Source organism: Dendrobium catenatum, unplaced genomic scaffold (assembly GCF_001605985.2).
Source record: "Dendrobium catenatum unplaced genomic scaffold, ASM160598v2 fragScaff_scaffold_1671, whole genome shotgun sequence".
Taxonomy (NCBI): Eukaryota; Viridiplantae; Streptophyta; class Magnoliopsida; order Asparagales; family Orchidaceae; genus Dendrobium; species Dendrobium catenatum.
The window spans coordinates 489,600-508,357 of NW_021320133.1; the positions used below are offsets into that span (position 1 = coordinate 489,600).

General features: G+C 40.1%; 5 non-coding genes and 3 pseudogenes across 5 annotated transcripts; all 8 read left to right on the top strand.

Moving 5' to 3' along the window:
• The first annotated feature begins 14,297 nt into the window (after nt 1–14,297).
• On the top strand, nt 14,298–14,416 carry LOC114581343 (annotated as a pseudogene).
• A 1,078-nt stretch (nt 14,417–15,494) lies between these two features.
• LOC114581346 lies at nt 15,495–15,613 on the top strand (annotated as a pseudogene).
• A 373-nt stretch (nt 15,614–15,986) lies between these two features.
• Nucleotides 15,987–16,104, top strand: LOC114581336. The gene has a single exon (XR_003703265.1). It is a non-coding gene; the product is annotated as a 5S ribosomal RNA (ribosomal RNA).
• A 371-nt stretch (nt 16,105–16,475) lies between these two features.
• LOC114581339 lies at nt 16,476–16,594 on the top strand. The gene has a single exon (XR_003703268.1). It is a non-coding gene; the product is annotated as a 5S ribosomal RNA (ribosomal RNA).
• Nucleotides 16,595–16,972: 378 nt separating this feature from the next.
• On the top strand, nt 16,973–17,091 carry LOC114581352. The gene has a single exon (XR_003703272.1). It is a non-coding gene; the product is annotated as a 5S ribosomal RNA (ribosomal RNA).
• Nucleotides 17,092–17,467: 376 nt separating this feature from the next.
• Nucleotides 17,468–17,586, top strand: LOC114581337. The gene has a single exon (XR_003703266.1). It is a non-coding gene; the product is annotated as a 5S ribosomal RNA (ribosomal RNA).
• A 376-nt stretch (nt 17,587–17,962) lies between these two features.
• On the top strand, nt 17,963–18,081 carry LOC114581335. Its single transcript, XR_003703264.1, has one exon. It is a non-coding gene; the product is annotated as a 5S ribosomal RNA (ribosomal RNA).
• Nucleotides 18,082–18,456: 375 nt separating this feature from the next.
• LOC114581351 lies at nt 18,457–18,575 on the top strand (annotated as a pseudogene).
• Nucleotides 18,576–18,758: the final 183 nt, after the last annotated feature.

Genomic DNA, 18,758 nt, shown 5'->3' on the forward strand with positions numbered 1-18,758 from the left:
ATATGATGCTACTCCAATTTGAGATTACTTTCATCCCCCTCCATGCTGTAAAAGGGCAGGCTGTTGCTGACTTTCTTGCAGCACACCCACTGCCAGTAGATTCTCCTTTGAATGATGATTTACACGATGAACAAGTCATGAGTTTAAGAAAATCTGGAGAAGCCATCTAGAAATTATATTTTGATGGTGAAGCATCCTCTCGCCGGGATGCAACCCAACAATCTGTAATCCCCAGAAAGGCAGGGGTCAGCTTAATTTTTATAACAACGGAGAGAGGGATGATGCACTTTTCCTACCATTTGTTGGAGCCTTGTATAAATAATGAGGCTGAATATGAAGCTCTAATAACAGGTTTGGAACTTGCAATTTTGATGGAGATTAAAGTGATTAAGATCTTTGGTGACTCTCAATTGGTAATTAATTAAGTTGCATGAACCTATAAGATCTTGAATCCAAATCTTTCAAAGTACCATGCACCAATACACTCTCCAATTGCTTGAACAAATTCCTATCATGACTCGCTATAGGATTCCCTGTGGAATCAATTCTGCAGCGGATGCCTTAGCAAAACTCGCAAAGGAATTCGCATGCCCAGAGGAAGATTCCATCCCTATAGAGATTCAGGGTCGCAAAGCCCTCTCTCTTATAGATTTGGAATATGTCAATAAGAAACCTCTCCAAATCCTTTCTTCCTCTTCAACGACTGAAGAAGAAGGCAACTAGAGGCAACCTTTAATTGATTACCTTCAAGAAGGAAAACTTTCCCAGGATAAATCTCTCTCCAATCAGATTAAGAAACGTGCCCTATCTTATGCACTAGTCTACAATTCACTATACCACCGATCATTCGATCAGATGTGACTACGTTATTTGGATAAATAGGAAGCCCTAAAGATTGTTAATGAGGTCCATTCAGGACTATGCGGTGCGCATCAATCGGATCCAAAGATGAAATTGAGAATCAAAAGACTTGGGTACTACTGGCCTATAATGATTGACAATTGCATGAATATTGCAAAGCACTGTCATCAATGTCAGGTTCATGGTGTGGTTATACATCAGCAGCCTAATGTTTTGCACCCTACGATAGCTTCGTGGCCCTTCGAAAGTTGTGGCACGGTTCGAGAGGTTATCGTTTCATATTAGTTGCAACTGATTACTTTTCAAAGTGGGCGGAGGCAATTCCCCAACGTAATGTAACATCCCACCATGTGTTAAAGTTCTTTCGTGACCATATCGTATATCGATTCGGTGTATCCCGCAAAATCGTATCCAATAATGGGTCCACATTCAAGTCTATAAAAATTAATAGTTTCATAAGACGCCATAACATTGATTGGAGATACTCAACGATCTATTACCCCCAGGAAAATGGATTGGCTGAGGCCTTCAACAAAACTTTGGTGCAATTCATTAAAAAGACCATTAATGATAACAAACGGCAATGGGATGAGCGGTTGGTGGAAGCTTTGTGGGCCTACCGCTTTACTTATAAAACCCCAACCCAATCCACTCCGTTTGCACTAGTGTATGGATCTGAGGCCGTTTTACCCTTAGAGATACAAATCCCTTCACTCAGAATTACAGTTCGGAATCAAATCACGAATGAACAAAATATAAAACTGCGGTTGGAAGAACTCGAAGTCCTTGAAGAGCGACATTTTCAAGCTCAACAAAATTTAGAGTTGTATAAATCTCGAATGGTTCAAGCTCATGACAAGTTAGTGCGACCTAGGACCTTCCAAGTAGGAGACATGGTGTTGGTCCTTCGGAGGCTTATCTTAGCCCACCGAAAGTTGGGAGGAAAATTTGAACCAATTTGGGAAGGATCCTTGGTTGTAGAGACCGTCTACGAAGGCGGCTCATATCAGCTAGTGGATTGTAAAGGAAATCACCCAATATTACCTGTTAACGGGCGTTTCCTTAAGTAGTACTATGCTTGATGTAACTCATTTTGTCAAATCAATAAAATTTTCCTTTCCTTGGCTTGCAATTTTGATTTAGTCTTTTATGCTCTCTTATAATTTCTTACTGCCTTTGTCATTTCCTTAAGGTTAGATCCTTCCTTCCCTTAGGATTAGACCTGCTAGTGGTGGAGTACGCCCTTTGTGGCACCATCCTAGTTTGACAATTTTGGTCCTCTATATGGAGCAAGTTTCCTCTCCATAAGACCATCCCTGTTGATTTATCTATTAGGAGTAAATCTTCTATCAGCATCTTATAGACCTAAGGTTGGGTGATGCCCTTCCTTAGACCCAAGGTTAGGTGATGCCTACCTTGGTTTTTCAGTTATTTTATCCATTAGGCGTAAGTTTTCTATTAGCATCCTAAGGACCTAAGGTTGGGTGATGCCCTTCCTTAGACCCAAGGTTAGGTGATGCCTACCTTTGTTTCCCAGTTGATTCTATCTACTAGGAGTAAGTCTTTTATCAGCATCATATAGACCTAAGGTTGGGTGATGCCCTTCCTTAGACCCAAGGTTAGGTGAGGCCTACCTTGGTTTCCCAGTTGATTTGTCTATTAAGAGTAAGTCTTCTATCAGCATACTATAGACCTAAGTTTGGGTGATGGCCTTCCTTAGACCCAAGGTTAGGTGATGCCTACCTTGGTTTCCCAATTGATTTTATCTACTAGGAGTAAGTCTTCTATCAGCATCCTGTAGACCTAAGGTTAGGTATTGCCCTTCCTTAAACCTAAGGTAAGGTGATGCCTACCTTGGTTTCCTATTTTATTTGTCTACTAGGAGTAAGTCTTCTATCATCATTCTATAGACCTAAGATTTGGTGATGCCCTTCCTTAGACCCAAGGTTAGGTGATGCCTACCTTAGTTTTCTAGTTGATTTATCCATTAGGAGTAAGTCCTTTATTAGTATCCTATGGACCTACGGTTGGGTGATGCTCTTCCTTAGACCCAAGGTTAGGTGAAGCCTACCTTGGTTTCCCAGTCTATTTGTCTACTAGGATTAAGTCTTCTATCAACATCCTGTAGACCTAAGGTTGGGTGATGCCCTTCCTTAGATCCAAGGTTAGGTGATGGGTTAGGTGATGCCTACCTTGGTTTCCTAGTTGATTTATGTATTAGGAGTAAGTCTTCTATCAACAACCTATAGACCTATGGTTGGGTGATGCCCTTCCTTAGACCCATGGTTAGGTGATGCCTACCTTGGTTTCCCAGTTGATTTGTCTACTAGGAGTAAGTCTTCTATCAGCATTCTATAGACCTAAGGTTGGGTGATGCCCTTCCTTAGACCCAAGGTTAGGTGATGCCTACCTTGGTTTCCTAGTTGATTATGTCTACTATGAGTAAGTCTTATATCAGCATCTTATAGACCTAAGGTTGGTGATGCCCTTCCTTAGAACCAAGGTTAGGTGATGCCTATCTTGGTTTCCCAGTTGATTTGTCTACTAGTAGTAAGTCTTCTATCAGCTTCTTGTAGACCTAAGGTTGGGTGATGCCCTTATTTAGACCCAAGATTAGGTGATGCCTACCTTGGTTTCCTAGTTAATTTGTCTATTAAGAGTAAGTCTTCTATCAGCATCCTATAGACCTAAGACTGGGTAATGCCATTCCTTAGACCCAAGGTTAGGTGATGCCTACCTTAGTTTCCCAGTTGATTTGCCTACTAGGAGTAAGTCTTCTATCAGTATCATGTAGACCTATGGTTTGGTCATGGCCTTCCTTAGACCCAAGGTTAGGTGATGCCTACCTTGGTTTCCCAATTGATTTGTCTACTAAGAGTAAGTCTTCTATCAACATCCTATAGACCAAAGGTTGGGTGATGCCCTTCTTTAGACCCAAGTTTAGGTGATTCATATCTTGGTTTCCCAGTTGATTTATCTAATAGGAGTAAGTCTTCTGTCAGCATCCTGTGGACCTAAAGTTGGGTGATGCCCTTCCTTAGACCCAAGGTTAGGTGATGCCTACCTTGGTTTCTCAGTTGATTATATCTACTAAGAGTAAGTCTTCTATCAGCATCCTGTAGACTTAAGGTTGGGTGATGCCCTTCCGTACACTCTCAAGATTCCATTCAAAATTGTCATTCAGTCAACGCCAATGCGCATAGTAGAAGTTTCTTCTACTACGCACATTGGGGGTCCGTTTGTTGACCTCATTTTTGTATGAGGCCACTTTTAACTCCTCCTTGTGTTCTAGATCCTAGGATTTTCCTAGCTCCTAGCCCTTAAGTCCAGTCCAGATCTTAACTCAATCCAAACCTAGAATTTTTATGCTAAAGACTTAGGTCCTAAAGCTCTTTCTGGGTGATTTTTCCATCACCTTGAAACCAAGTAAATTGGAATCGGATTCAGGGTCTGTCAATTGCATATTGATGTGACATATCTCTAGTGTAAACTCTCCAAATTTGAGCTCATTTGGAGGACTCTAACCCCATAAACTTAATGCAGCTCCAAAGGTTGCAAAACCTTCAAATATTTACAATCAATGCCACTGGACCCTTTCATCTAGTAGAATTTGACTTTGGAGCCCCCTCCAAACCTTTTTATCATCTCTAATACCTCTATTTTGACTTGTTGAACAATAGTCTACATCTTCCTAGATTCAATTTGTCCCCGAATTGACTCAGGGCCAAAATGACCAAAATCCCTTTAAGGGGATTTTTGGACTTTTGGCCTAGACTTAATTTGATTTGATCATCAATCTTTGAAACTTTTATCAAGTGTTTCCAATTGACCTTTGGAACCCCTTAGACTCAATTCCAACAATGGGTCAATTTGGTTGGACATGTGAACCCATTTTGACCTTAATGTCCCTTAAGGTCAAAATGGTCATTTTGACCTAAATGACCTTTCCACACTTTGATGCCTCATCCATTAGACTCATATGATCAAATGGATTTCAAGGGACCCAACTCCTAGCCTTGGGTCAACTTGGTTGACCAAGTCAACTAAGTTGACCAAATGATACATACACCTTATTGCACCTAACCCATTTGACCAAGATCATTCCAATTCCATTTGAACCCAAGGGGTGACTCCTTGGGCACCTAATGACCCCTCTTGGAGATCCAAGCCTTGGGCTCACTTGTGTTAGCCTTTTGGTTTGACCCGTGACCAAAGAGAGGCCTCCTTTGAACCATCTCTCAACCTTAATCAAATTGAATTTAAATCAAGGTGTCATTGGGTCACCTTGACCCAATGCACCTCTCTTGATCAGCCCAGCCTCTAGCTCCACTTGGGTCAAGTGTTAGGCTAACCCAAAGTGGCCAAAACCACTTGGGGTTGAGCCAATTCTTGTCCTAAGTCAAATTGAACTTGACCAATACTTCCATTGGGTCTTTCATGACCCAATACATCTCCCTTAACCAGCCCAGCCTCTGGTTCCACTTGGGTCAAGAGTTAGGCTAACCTAAAGTGACCAAAACTACTTGGGATTGAGCCAATCCTTTCCCTAAGCCAAATTGAACTTGATCAACGCCTCTTTTAAGTGGCCCTATGTCCAATACACTTCCTCCAGGCCGAGAAGGTTTGGATCCAACCGAGCCACCTGATCAAATTGGACCTCCCCAGGCCCAATTGAGCTCACCCTCAACTCCAGCATGTCCCCATCCTTCTTCCCAGGTCAACCCGACCCAATCTCTGGCCGGCGGCGGTCGGAACCAATGGAGAACGAGCTCCTGTGGTCCCCCCAGCCGGTCCTGACCCAAAGCCTTCGAAAGGCTATGGCTCACCGGCTGGAAGCTCATGAGCCCTCTGGGACGTTGTCCCCTTCCACCTGGCATCAATTCGAAGCCCCTCCATCTCACTCCCGACCTTCCAAGCTCGCGGGAGGTGGCTGAATAGGGTCGTGCTCCCCAGAGGCCATCATTCGATCCCAGACATTCCAAATCATTCCCCATAGCTCCCTCATCTTCCCAGTGCTATTCCCCAGCTTCCCAGGCCATTCCTTCGACCCGTTTGAGTGAACTCTGGAGAAATCTTTCGGTGTCACACTCAAAGTCGTACTACCGGCCATCCTCCAATCCCGGCGTCTGAAGGTGATCTGCTCGCCATCACACCCGGAAGCTTCCTGATAGAGAAGATCATCCGTTAAGTCTTTCTCTACAGTAATTTCTCCATCCCGAGCTCCTTAGCTAGGTAGTCCGGTCAAGTGTGAAGAAAACCTTCACCCAACGGATTTCCACCGTTGGATTGAAGGTTTCCTCTTCTCTGATCCTCTCTGTGAAATTTTGTCAAAGTTCACCGGCGGGATCACCCGGATCATGTCGGAGAAGCTTCACGGTCTCGGGTTCGCGCGGGAGCTGGAAGATGAAATCCTGACTGTTGATTCCAATCATCGGCGTGGATTAGATCCCGCGGTCTCGGAGCGCCGTTAATCATAGTCATCCAATCTTCCATCTGATGGCTATGGTTAATCCGACTATTACCCAGTCAACGCCAATTATTACCTCGCCAATTGCGACGCTCCGCGTGTAAAGCGCCGGCTGACTGTGTAATGGTTGGATTTAATATTATAGAGAATTCATGGGATCTTTAAAAAATCAATATCTCCCTGAACACTTGACCAAATTAGGTGTTCTTAGTCTCATTGAAAAGGTCTCAGGGAGACCTACGAAAGCCCTATAATCCTAGGTCCTGATTACATCTATGTTGTGTTTAATTTCAGTATTAATGTTATTTCAATTATTGAATTTGTTCCTTAAATTTAATTCCCCAGGACCTGGAATTTTGGGAGAATGAATTTGGGCATATCCCTGACATGCCCAAATTTTTTTCTCCCCTGTTTGAAGTATTTTAGGGCATTATTCTCTAATTTTGGATTCAAGGTTTATGGGTTGGCCCTTAAATTCAAAATGGGATTACAACCTTTCCAATGAGAATTAGGATTTGATTTTGTGTGTGCTGATGATGTGTAGTATAGGGAGTTTAGAGCCAATGATTTTATCCCAATCCAAGCTTAGGATAGCTCCCTAGAATTTTCTAAAGGTGACTTAAAGATCACCTTAGGTGGCTTGGTTAGCCACCTTAGAGTTTTTCATTTGAGCCCAAGTTTGGTGCGTTTAGTCCTTGGGATCAGGTGATTCCATGGTTTAAATTTCATCTGGTTTGGAGCCCATTTGGTCCATTCAATAGGAGCCATAGTATTCCCTCTTAGAATCACCCCTTAGCATTAATAAATTTCTAATAAATCATGATTAATTATTAAAATTCCCTAAAATACTTCTATCTGACCCTAATTTATCCCTTAATCAGTGAAAATTTGATTCTCCTTAGTATGAATTTAAAATCCTTTTTAATTCAATTTTAATAAAATCAATGTTTAATAAATTTTAATCAATTAAAAATTATTTAAAATCCCAAAAAAACTTTAAACACTTGATGATCTCCCCTTGGATCATCTCTGATCTTTGGGGTTGATTTTAAGAAGTTTAGGATTCATTTGGATTCAAACTATATAAAAGGCTTCTTAATTAAGGTAATTAAATAATTCCAATAGATACCCAAACTTCCAAAATTCATAACTAATTATAGAAAATTCTAAATCAATCAAACTCAGTGGATAATGACTCTAATTAAAATCTAGAATTTTCAAAAAATTTCAACCCCCCAAAATTTGGTCAAAGTCATACTAAGGAGAACAATCGATTGAGTGTGCTACCTTTCTAATGTTAATTCATAACTTTTCATAGAAAACTCTAAATTGAGTGTGCTACCTGTCTAACAACTCATAATGAGGTCTAGTATTTATTAAAAATCTGAAACCTTTAAGAATCTCCCTAATTCTAAAAACCAAGTTTTGACCCCTTAGTTAACATATTCGGATAATCCTTTAAAATCTACTAACTCTTTTAAACTCCAGAATTTTCTAAATATGTTAATAAAATTCTCAACCAACCCTTTAAAATCAGTAACTAAATATATATATAATATATATATATTATAATATATATATATTAATCCAATTCTTTAATCTAATCAATTTTAAATTAACTTAATCAACCCCGATTACAACTGGGTAACCCAGGCCTACGAGGCTATTAACTTAGCCCTAAGGAAGGTGAAATAAACTTCACGGCCTCGGTGTGAAACAAATATAGTAATCAATTAACTCTTAAAATATATTTAATTAAAATTCATAATAATATTAATATTTAACTTTAATCTAAATTTTCCCTTTAAACCTTAACAAATTCAAATACTAGCCAATTTTTAACTATCACACAACTTAGGATCTACCCCGCCACACGACCTTTTACACACACTTTAGATGGTTTGCTAGGACAACCAACTCTAGATCTAGGTTAGGGCGGTGTTTACTTTACTGTTGTGTGCCAAATGTGTAGTTTTACTGCATGCCGTGGATGAAATTGCTTTCCTGTGTCTATTTACTTTTTTTGCACTCTGTGGATGGTTGATGTGTTTGGCGACTAGATTACCCTTAGGTTAGGTACGATCTGGATGTTCACATAGTTTTTTGCAGGTGGCCACGCTCATGCAGGGCAATAAAAAGGAGGAGCTAAATCAATAAAAAATTTAATTATTATAAATACTTGCACATGTGCTTCAGCTGCTAAAGCCCCCAAATAAAAAGAGCGTGACCAGTGTGTTTACTTACTTTTTTGCACATATATAACTGCTTGGGAATCATTAACTTCTTAGGATAATTCTGTAGGAGAGTCTAGAATTTATCATTTTCATATAAATGTAATTTGTGCAAATGTCAAGTGTTGTGAAATTGGAGTTTTGAATTGAGATATATAGGTCCAAAGCTTGGATTCCAAAGAGAAAAGAACACCCCTTAGGGGAGTAGCCCTTTTCTGTTTGGAGATCCAAATTTGGATCACTTTTTTTTACCCAAAGAGGAAAGAGTGGTCATCCTCTCCAAGGAAGTTCCCTCTTATCCATTTGAGTAGTCTACTACGAAGAATCCAAGGAGCCCGAAGGAAACGAACCTGAAGGAGAACAAGATTGAAGAATTGAAGACAGAAAGTATCCCATTCAAAACCACTTGCGTCACTACTAAGTTTAAAATCCGAGTTATTGTCAGTGGTGTCCGGCCACTTTACTTTCTAAAAAATTCTAATTTGTAATAAACAAGGCAACATTGCCTATGGACTTTTATTAATTAATTCATTTATATTTGATATTTTTGATGTGATTACCTTTAGGGTTACCTGCTTTTCTTAGTTTTTTGGCGTTTGTGTGCCGCTTTTATTTTCGCCTAGATACTTGAGACTCGTAAGGGTGTGAAAATTTTTATACTCGTAATCTTAAAGTTTAAATTTTAGTGAGTCTAAATAATATTGAAAGATAATGAATCTAGGGAATTAGCCGAGGATCGACCCCGGGGACGCATGCATATTTCTGCATTACTCTTTCCTTGCTTTAGACCCTTCTCCGCCTGCGGGTAGAGTCCGGATAGTCTGACCTATGAGGACGAGGTGCCAGACCTGGGGAAGTCTAGTCTTCTAAAAAATTATTTTATAAGCCTGTTTTTAAAATTTTAAGCATACTTGATTTTAAGTTGTCAATTAGCATGATTTGCATTTTAAACAAATTAAAAGAGTCAAAATTTTAATTGCATTAGTCTTTAGCATTTTGCACCCAATATAAGTCAAAGGGGCCAATTAGGGAAATCTCTAGATGTCGGCCCCAACTCTCCAAAACCTTTAAATAAAACGTCCCTACCACTCTTTCATAAAAGACCAGACTCATGTATTTTAAATCGATTAGGTGATTAGCTGGCTCCCCAATCCAAGCCGGGGTAAATCCATATTTTGCACTGCATTAGTTAGGTTTGGACGACTATGGTTCACTGTCCAAATTAGATTTAGGATCCGAGGAAATTCTTTGATTATAAGACCCCAAACTTCGAGAATATAATCCCAAATTTCTAATAAAATGCTCAACTCTAATTAAATATTATTTCAATCCAAAACATAAAGCCCAACACTTAGATTAAGTTGGGACACTTCCAAATGGTTTTGGAATCTCAAAGTGTCCCCTACTCCTCTTCCCTCGATTCTGTTAATAACTGCTCAACCTCGATCTATTCCCTTTTGAGCTTCCAAAATTCACCTATCTTTTTTTTGGTATCACTCCTAGAAAATCTAACAAAATTTTGCCACTATTTTAATCGAGAGTTTTCGTAGGGGATTTTGTCTCCCTACGATGTAATTAACTACGAGGGCTTGCTCTCGTAGGAGATTTAGAACCACACACACCTGATTTTAAAAAAAATAGATTTTTCAAAGTTCAATTGAATTTCTTTTGGAAAACTTAAAATACTAGTGATCGTTATTAGCATATTCAAATAATTATCATCGAATGGTATTTTCTCCCTTCGGGGAGATACACCTTTCTTTGATAAGGCTTTGGATGTGAAATCAACGATCACACTTCTTGAATATTGTGGCTGAATATTTAGTAGAACCTCATTTTGACCCTTCGGAGCCAAATGAAGTTCTCTTTAGTATCCGGTCACGATATTCAAGTTGAATTTCATAATTTTAAATATGAATACCGTTGTGAAATTTTATTTTCATCTCTCGAGGTGATATACCTTTTTCTAACGAGACAATTCGATTTTAGAATTCAATTTGAAGTCCCAAAGAAAACCAAATTTTTCAAAACCTGTTTTCAAAATTCCACCAACAACCGGCAGCAATATTTCTCCAAGTAATGATGGTATACCTTATTCTTTTGTGAAAAAGTATTGGTATATAATCAAAGATGATCTTTGGAATGCTACCAATTTTTTTTTCAAATCAGGAGTGATGAATCATGAATGGAAAGAAACACTGATCGTGCTGATTCCTAAAGTAGAAAATCCAACTACTCAAAATCAGTACATACCGATTAGTCTTTGTAGGACTATTTACAAATTAATAGCCAAGATTCTTCTGAATAGAATGAAACCTGCTATTCACAAATTGATCTCAATTGAACAAGCTGCCTTTATCAATGGTAGATCACTTGAAGATAATATTCTTGTTGCACATGAAATTTATCTTAAATTTAGGTTTTCAAAAGCTTCCAAAGGTATGGTCTCTTTTAAAATTGACATGGAGCAAGCATATGATAGCATGTGCTAGAATACTTTAAGGAAAGTTTTGGAGATGTTTTGATTTCCCCAATTGTTTGCCAGTTGGATGATGGAGTGTGTTATTGATCCAAGATTTTCTCTGATGATTAATGGAAGGCTTTCTAGATGGATTAATGCAAAGAATGGATTTAGACAAGGTTGTCCACTATCACCTTAACTAGTCATTCTTTGTTCTCAATTACTTTCAAATGTTCTTAAACAAAAATGATTTGTCTTTAGGGATTTGGTTAACCCCAAATGGGCAAAGGATTTCACATCTTCTTTTTACAGATGACATCTTTATTTTCTTTGAAGCTAAAAGGAAAGATGTAAAGGAAATTAAAAAAAAAATTATCTGATTTTTGTGATTGGACTGGTAAAAAAATCAATGCTTCTAAGTCGACCATTCTTTTTGGGAAATATGTGAGGAGAAAGAAGAAAAAATCAATTGAGAAGGTTATGGGCGTCAAGGTAGTTAAACAGTTTAATTATCTTGGTATTAAGGTGGCATTGAGAAGGATGGTGGCGGAAGACTTTCATTTTATTATTGAGAAAGCTTTGAGATTAGTTCACATTTTGGGAACTAAACTTATTTCTGTAGTAGGGAAATTCAATCTCATAAAGACTATATTCATGTCAATCCCAATTTTTTATTGTACACTAGTTCTTGTTCTAAAAAGTGTGTTGAAGGAGTTGGATAAAATCTATATGAACTTCATTTGGAACAAAAATGATGGCAAATTTTGCATACATTATGTAAAGTGAAGTAATCTATGCAAACCTATAAGTTGTGGAGGAAGAGGTCTTCGTTCAAGCTTGTATATGGTTGGTCCTTTAAGAGCCAAGTTAGCATGGAAAATTTCACAAGATAAAGATTCATTTTTATTCAAAATGCTGGGAGAAAATTATGGTATTCAAAATGGAGTCTTCACTGGTAGTAAAGGCAGCTCTTCTTCTAAAATCATTGCTAGTGGTTTGAAGTCCATTAATCAAATAATCAGATGGAAGGTTGGAGCAGGTAAATCTATTGATGTTTACAATGACATTTGGGTTTTGGACAAATGTCTAAACAGATGGCCAAAATTCATGAAAATCCTGAACATAATGAATTGAAGGTGGAAAAGCTAATTATTGAAGGAAGATGGAATGTAGAGGAACTAAATAATTTATTTGGGAAGAAGCTAGTTTGCATTATCTATAAGATTGCAATTCTTGTGGATAAGGAGGAAGATGTAATGGAGCTCACTCAATTCAAACCAGGTGTTTCTATTACTGTTGCTACTTATAAAGCTTCGGTGATGAATGATTACTTAGGTGATCAATGGGAGATGATGAAAAAATTCAAACTGATCCTTCGAGTGGAAGTGTTTTGGTGGAGATTCTTTCTCAATGCGATCCCTACATTTAATTTTCTATATCAAAGAAGATTGCAGGATGATTTTGTTTGCCTGAGAGGATGCAATAATAGAGAGGATTGGGATCATATTTCAGTCAAATGTGAAAAATTACGGGAGGTATTAAGTCATCTTAACACTTATGGATTTGACATTCCTATTTTTCAATCATTTTATGAAATCTTTGACTGGTTGGATATAAATGCTAACAAACACAAGTTCATTATCAATGTGTATTGCAATTCTATATATCTAAATTGGCGGGCTAGGAAAAAATTTGTTCATGGAGGGAAGGTTGATAGCGCTATGTTCATTGGGCTAAATTCTGTAAGTTTTGCATCGATAGCTTTTAAGTGTGGTAAAGCAATCCAATCAGTCGTATAGATTGTTGGATCGTTGGTACCCTCCTCCCATTTGGATAAAATTAAATGTGGATGCATCTTTGCTAAAATTATACAAAGCAGGAGTTAGAGGAGTAATTCGAGATTGCAAATGAAGATTAATTCTTGCTTATGGACATTCTTGTATTCATTGGGACATTTCATAACTTGAGCTTTTGGCCGTCCAAATTTTATGATATATAAAAAAAGATTTTATGGAAGAGTATAAAGGGTTGATTATTGAAGGAGACAACTACAATATTATCAAATCTCTTCAACAATTGGGAAGTAATTTGAAGGAAGATCTTACATTCTTAAAAGAGCTCAAATTTGTTATTTTTAATTGGGTAAATAGAGATTGTAATAAGTTATCAAACTTATGTGGTAACTATATTATTTTTAGCAATTTTACTTGGTTTGATTTTTCTTCAAATAAGATTCTTCCTTCTTTTATGCAAGTGTTAAAGGAGGAATTAGATTATGGTTTTAGTCTGTAATAGCTTCTTTAGTTCTTAATGCAATCATTGTTTTTTTCTTAAAAAAAAAGGTATAATTAACAATTCTAACAAGTTTATTATTAAAAATATTTTATTAGTTGACTGCTTTAAGAATAATCTACTTATTATTAGGGAATTATGTGACAAGGGTTTTGACATAAAGTTTCTTTTTGAAAAAATGCATGATTAGCCTAGATGGAAAATTGATTTTAGAAAAAAAAAAGAATAAATAATATTTTCATGTTTGATTTGAACTGCATTAAATATTCTAATTCCCTATGTTTGAAAATAATTATTGATGATTCCTAACTATGGCATAAGAGACTATGTCATGCAAGCGTGAAAACTTTTAGAAACATTAATAAAAAGATCTAGTTAGAGGCATCCCTAAGTTAGACTTCACTAAGGACCACCTATGTGATGTCAACCAATTAGGAAAATAAGTTAAGTCTTCATTTCATTCAATTAAGGACACAAACACCTCTAGGACACTAAAGATTCTTCACATGGACTTTTTTGGACCAGTTAGTACAACCAACCTAGGAGGGAAGACATATGGAATTGTAATAGTAAATGATTATTCTAGATTCACTTGGGTAAGATTCCTAGCATAGAAGAGTGAATCATTTAAGGAATACAGAACCTTCTCCACCTTAATACAAAGAAAATTTATGTGTGAAAGTTTAACCATTCATAGTGATAATGATAGAGAGTTTGAGATTGATAGTTTTAAACCTTTCTATGAGGCGACTGTGCGGGAACATCAATAACTTTCCGCCCAAGAGTTTGATTCTGCATTATGACCCCATTCCGGAAAGCCTTTTTCGAGCCAGATGGAGCGCCGATGTGCCAACAGCCCATCGGTAGGGCTTGTGCAGCCAAAAAATACATTTTTTATTCTTTACGGTCTGTCAGAATGAAGATGCATAAAAATCATCTCTCCATCGGCATCTACTTAAATTAAAATTTGAAACCATATTACTAAGGGTGCGACCATACCAGCACTAGTGCATCGAATCCCATCAGAACTCCGTAGTTAAGCTTGCTTGGACGAGAGTAGTACAAGGATAGGTGACCTCCTGAGAAGTCTTCATGTTGCACCCATTTTTTTAACCAACCATCTCTTTTTTTTCTAGCTCTTCGCCACGGCATACGAATCACTGGCGGTGTTGGTTCGCTGAGCATCCAGCGATGAAACCCGCATTGTGGGACCCGTGAAAAGATCTTGTGGGTCCTATGTGGCGACTGCGTATGAATATCAATAACTTTCCACCCAGGAGTTTGATTCGGCATTAAGACCCTATTCTGGGAAGCTTTTTCCAAGCCGGATGGAGCGCTAATTTGCTATAGGCCCATCGGCCGATCATGTGTAGCCAAAAAATGCATTTTTGATCCCCTACGATCTGTCGAAATGAAAATGCGTCAAAATCTTTTCTATACGGCATCAACTTAAGAATAATTTGAGACCATATTGCTATGGGTGCGATCATACCAGCGTTGTTGGCCCACCATACATCGAGTGATGAAACCCACATCGTGAGACCTGTGAAGGCATCCGGGGGGTCGTAGGAGGTGACCGCGCGGAAACATCAATAACTTTCCGGCCAAAAGTCCGATTTTGTATTATGACCCCATTCTGGAAATCTTTTTCTGAGCTGGATGGAGTGTCTATGTGGCAACAGCCCATCTACCAAGCTTACGCAACAAAAAAATGCATTTTTTATCCCCTACAGTCTGTCGGAATAAAGATGTGTAAAAAACATCTCTCCAACAATGTCTACTTAAGAAACATTTGAGACCATATTACTACGGGTTCGACCATATCTCTTTTTTTTTCTAGCTCTTGGCCACAACCTACGAACCATTGGCGGTGTTGGCTCACCATGCATCGAGCGATGAAACCTGCTTCGTGTGATCCTTAAAGGCATCCAGCCGGCCCTATCTGGCGACCGTGCGGGAACATCAATAACTTTTCGCCCATAAGTCTGATTCGGCATTTTGACCCCATTTTAGAAAGCTTTTTCTCAGCTAGATAGAGTGCTGATTTTCCATAGGCCCATTGACTGGTCAGGCGCAGTAAAAAAATGCATTTTTGATCCCCTATGGTCTGTCAGAATGAAGATGCATCTAAATCTTCTCTCCACTAAGACAACATATGAATAATTTGAGACCATATTACAATGGGTACGACCATACCAACACTAGTGCATTGGATCCCATCATAGCTCAGCAGTTAAGCGTGCTTGGGTGAGAGTAGTACTGGGATGGGTGACCTCCTGGGAAGTCCTCATGTTGCACCCTTTTTTTAACCAGCCATCCCTTTTTTTTCTAGCTCTTTGCCACGGCCTACAAACCCCTGGCGGTGTCGGCTAGCCGCGCATGGAGCGATGAAACCAGCATCGTGGGACCCGTGAAGGCATCCGGCGGGTCCTATGTGGAGACCATGTAGGAACATCAATAACTTTCCGCCCAGGGTTTCGATTCGACATTATGACTCCATTCCGGAAAGCTTATTTCGATCCGGACGGAGCGCCGATGCACCATAGGCCCATCGGCCGGCCATGCGCAGCCAAAAAATGCATTTTTCATACCCTGCAGTCTATCGGAATGAAGATGCGTCAAAATCATCTCTCCACGGCATCAGCTTAAGAATAATTTGAGACCATATTACTATGGGTGCGACCATACCAGCACTAGTGCATCAGATCCCATCAGAACTCCACAGTTAGGCGTGCTTGGGCGAGGTAGTACTAGGATGGGTGACCTCTTGGGAAGTCCTCGTGTTGCACCTTTTTTTAAGCAGCTATCTCCTTTTTTTCTAGCTCTTCACCATGGCCTACAAACCCTTGGCTGTGTTGGCTCGCCGTGCATCAAGCGATGAAACCCGCATTGTGGGACCCGTGAAGGCATCCGGCAGGTCCTATGTGGCGACCGCGCTGGAATATCAATAACGTTCCGCCCAGGATTCTAATTCAGCATTATGACCCCATTTTGGAAAGCTTAATCCAAGCCGGAAGGACCGCCGATGCGCCATGGGCCCATCGGCCGGCCATGCGCAGCCAAAAAATCATTTTTGATCCCCTACGGTCTGTCGGAATGAAGATGAATAAAAATCATCTCTTCACGGCGTCAGCTTAAGAATAATTTGAGATCATATTACTACGGGTGTGACCATACCTGCACTAGTGCACCGGATCCCATCAGATCTCTGCAGTCAAGCGTGCTTGGGCGAGAGTTGTACTAGGATGGGTGACCTCCTTGGAAGTCATCGTGTTGTACCTTTTTTTTAACCAGCCATCTCTTTTTTTTTTTTTCTAGCTCTTCGCCACGGCCTACGAACCCTTGGCGGTGATGGCTCGCCATGCATCGAGCGATGAAACCCCCATCGTGGGACCCGTGAAGGCATCAGGTGCGTCTTATGTGGCGACCGCGTGGGAACATCAATAACATTCAACCCAGGATTCTGATTCAGCATTACGACCCCATTCCGGAAAGCTTATTCTGAGTCGGACGGAGCACCGATGCACCGTAGGCCCCTTGGCCGACCATGCGCAGCAAAAAAATGCATTTTTGATCTCATACGGCCTGTCAGAATGAAGATGCTTCAAAATCATCTCTCCACGGTGTCAGTTTAAGAATAATTTGAGACCATATTACTATGGGTGCAACCATACCAGCACTAGTGCACTGGATCTCATCAGAACTCCGCAGTTAGGCGTGCTTGGGCGAGAGTAGTACTGGGATGGGTGACCTCCTGGGAAGTCCTTGTGTTGCACCCTTTTTTTTAACAAGCCATCTCTTTTTTGTTTCAAGCTCTTCCCCACGGCCTACGAACCCTTGGCGGTGTTGGCTCACCGCGCTTCGAGCGATGAAACCCGCATTGTGGTACTCATGAAGGCATCCGGCGTGTCCTATGTGGTGACCGCGCAGGAATATCAATAACATTCCGCCCAGGATTCTAATTCGGCATTATGACCCCATTTTAGAAAGCTTATTCCGAGCCAAACGGAGCTCCAATGCGTCGTAGGCCCATCGGCCGGCCATGCGCAACCAAAAAATGCATTTTTGATCCCCTACAGCCTGTCGGAATGAAGGTGCGTCAAAATCATCTCTCCACCGTATCAGCTTAAGAATAATTTGAGACCATATTACTATGAGTGCAACCATACCAGCACTAGTGCACCGGATCCCATAAGAACTCTATAGTTATGAGTGCTTGGGCGATAGTAGTACTGGGATGGGTGACCTCTTGGGAAGTCCTCGTGTTGCACCCTTTTTTTTAACCAGCCATCTCTTTTTTTTTTTCTGCTCTTCGCCACGGCCTACGAACCCTTAGCGGTGTTGGCTCGCCACGCATCAAGCGGTGAAACCAGCATCATGGGACCCATGAAGGCATCCGGCGGGTCCTATGTTGCGACCACGCAGGAACATAATTAACTTTTCGCCCAGGATTCTGATTCGGCATTATGACCCAATTCCTGAAAGCTTATTCCGAGCCGGACGGAGCACCGATGCGCCATAAGCCCATCGGTCGGCCATGCGCAGCCTAAAAAAGTTTTTTTGATCCCCTACGGTCTGTCGGAATGATGATGCGACAAAATCATCTCTCCATGATGTCAGCTTAAGTATAATTTGAGGCCATATCACTACCGGTGCAACCATACCAGCACTAGTGCTCCGTATCCCATAAGAACTCCGCAGTTAAGCGTGCTTGGGCGAGAGTAGTACTGGGATGGGTGACCTCCTAAAAAGTTCTCGTGTTGCACCCTTTTTTTTTAACCAGTCATATCTTTTTTTTTCTAGCTCTTCGCCACGGCCTACGAACCCTTGGCCGTGTTGGTTTGTCGCACATCGAGAGATAAAACCAGCATTGTGGGACCCGTGAAGGCATCCGGCGGGTCCTATGTGGCGACTGTGGGGGAACATCAATAACTTTCCGCCCAAGATTCTAATTCGGTATTATGACCCCATTTCGGAATGCTTATTCCGAGCCGGACAGAGCGTCAATGCATCATAGACCCATCGGCTAGACATGCGTAGCCAAACAATGCAATTTGATCCCCTATGGTCTATCGGAATGAAGATGCATCAAAATCATCTCTCCACGGTGTCAGCTTAAGAATAATTTGAGAGCATATTACTACGGGTGTGACCATACCAGCACTAGTGCACCATATCCTATCAGATGTCCGCAGTTAAGCCTGCTTGGGCGAGAGTAGTACTGAGATTGGTGACCTCCTGGGAAGTCCTAGTGTTGAACCATTTTTTTTAACCAGCCATCTTTTTTTTGTTGCAAATCTATTTTCATGACTTATGTTTTGATGATTGACAAACACTACTGATTCTCTTGGACTGCTTGTTATTTCTAACTTTTAGGAATCGAAGATCGACAAACAAAACGAAGCCAGTTCAAGATTGCCGTAGTTTAGGATTGAAATCTCTCTCT